This window comes from Macrobrachium nipponense, chromosome 22 (genome assembly GCF_015104395.2).
Source record: "Macrobrachium nipponense isolate FS-2020 chromosome 22, ASM1510439v2, whole genome shotgun sequence".
NCBI classification, from domain to species: Eukaryota; Metazoa; Arthropoda; class Malacostraca; order Decapoda; family Palaemonidae; genus Macrobrachium; species Macrobrachium nipponense.
In genome coordinates this window covers 6484326-6486825 of record NC_087213.1, presented here as the reverse complement: position 1 = coordinate 6486825, position 2500 = coordinate 6484326, and the positions used below count along the sequence as shown (strand labels likewise).

Here is a 2500-nt window from a genome sequence, read left to right as displayed (position 1 = left end):
CCCCTTATTTGTGATTGTCTCATTATTAGGTCCCCATATATGCATATAGCTTTCCTTCTCTGTCTCCATAATTTATTGATTCAAATTTATCAGAGTTAAATACCATCCTATTTACCTCTGCCCAATCATATACTTTGTTAAGGTCTCTTTGTAGAGCGTTCCTATCTCATCACAAGTAATTTCTCTACTTATTCTTGTGTCATCAGCGAAACTACTCATACGAGAGAGAGAGAGAATTCCCGATCCAGAAACGATTGCAAGAATACCGGAGAGAGAGAGAGAGAGAGAGAGAGAGAGAGAGAGAGAGAGAGACCCTGCACCGCACTTCCTTTCACTCACAACACTCACAAACACTTGCAGGAATGACGATTTTTTTTTTTGTCAAAACAAACGCGACCAACACACCTACAGAGCTGAAACGTTTCGGACTTCAAGTGTCATTCCAAGAGCACGTGAGTAAAAGGACAAGACACAAATGTGAAATAAACAAAATAACCACAACGAAAATGAAAAAGAACCATAATAATAACAAATGAATAAGGGACATCCGCAAGTACTTAACAAAGCGTGTATGGAATCGAATATACAACTTGGGCCAAAGGCCAAGCACTGGGATCTATGAGGTCATTCAGCGCTGAAAGAAGGAAACACCTCGCACTTGCACTATGAAACAATTGTTAGTAGAGGGGGAATAGCAAGATGAGAGAGAGAGAGAGAGAGAGAGAGAGAGAGAGAGAGAGAGAATATCAACGGAGGTACAGTAATATTAATTGAAGGGGTTGCAGCTGTGGGCCGAAGGTACGCTGCAAATAACCTTAAGTAATGCCTACAGTGTACTACGTGAGGCACACTGACGGCACTAGTCTGGCCCCCTAACGGTGGTAATAATGTGTGAATGCTTAAGTATAGGTACCTTCTTTAAGATACTTCTTGAAGTAGATTGACAAGAAATTATTATTATCATATTAATAATTATTACATAATCCGCATAGATAAAAAATAGAAAAAAAGAAGCCAGCGATCTGCGCCATCTACCCAAAGGTCACACGAGGTGAAGGCTAAGTAACAAAAGGGTCAGAGGGTAAACATCCCGTAACGTGATCACTGCCATAATGGCAGTGGCTTATTATTCTTCCCAAGGACAATCGGAAAGTGATGGCAGGAATATGGCTGAGATTTTCATCCCTCCCTCTCTCTCTCTCTCTCTCTCTCTCTCTCTCTCTCTCTCTCCTAATCTATCTATCGGTCTATATATATATATATATATATATAATATATATATATACATATATATAGTTATATATATATATATATATATATCTCTATATATATATTACTATATCCTCTATCATCTCTCATCCATCCCTCCTCTCTCTCTCTCTCTATCTCTCTCTCCTCTCTCTCTCTCTCTCTCTCTTTTCAATCTTAAGACCACATTTCCTGGTTAGTTTTATCTTATACCTTGCATTTGTTCCATTCAATTGTCTCTTCCTGCGCAGAGTCCAATCGTCTCCAGTTTTCTTGTAACCTAATTTATTACTTCATTCGATAATACATCCTTAAATAAATAAATAAAGACATGATTCTGGTGAAAACAATCTTGTACAAAAATAACATCCATAAAAGGGCCACCAAGGCTGCGTCCATTTGATCATGTCGAAAAACATTTCTGGATGTTTTTCGTTCGATCCCTGTGGAAAAACATTCCAGGATGTTTTTCGGTCACGTAGTTTTTTTTTAACCTAATTTTCATATTTCAGTCAATATATCCTTTGGGGGATGGTGTTAGAAAAGACTCACTAGTCTGCTGAAAACAATTTTGTATAAAATAAAGAAATAAAACCGCCCAGTCTTCATTTCACTGCGTCTACGTGACCCTTGACGAAAAATATTCCAGTTTTTTTTTTATATATCCAGTTTTCTTCTAGTGACCTAATTTTCATATTCTAATTCATATATCCTTTGGGACCGTCTTAGTAAAGACTCACTAGTCTGCTGAAACCAAGTTTATATCAAAATAACAGAAATAAAACCGCACCGGAATTCCATTTCACTGCGTCCACTTGACCCTTGTTGAAAAACATTCTAGGCTTTTTTCTTTATCTATAAAGGCTTCCAGTTTTCCATCATCGACACAAGTCACGTCCGTTTGCACCGGACTTTCAAGCGTCAGGTAGGATATTTGTTTCCTGGAAAAGGCTGAAGAACGTAAAGTTATGCAGTCGGGACTTCCCAAAGTTAATGATTACTTGATGTATCTCCAGTTTCTTGATTATTGCAGGTTCCTTAAAGGAAAAGGGACTTTTGATAGCTTGGGCTTAACCAATCACATCAATTCTCATTGTATTTTATGATTCACTTGCGTTTTCATCTATTTTATTAATTTGTTAATATATTTTTCTTTTCTCATAGGTCATCTGCTGCATTTCCTGTTTCTTTTACTTCTTTCAAATCCGTGTTCTTGGAAACTTGCATTTCAAACCAATGGCCGTGTGTGTGA

The 2500-nt window shown here is 37.5% G+C and overlaps 1 protein-coding gene across 1 annotated transcript in view; it reads right to left on the bottom strand.

Annotated features, from left to right (window-relative positions):
* Positions 1–2500, bottom strand: part of LOC135198463 (cell surface glycoprotein 1-like) — a 370737-nt gene that overhangs the window by 223706 nt on the left and 144531 nt on the right. The window lies entirely within an intron of this gene.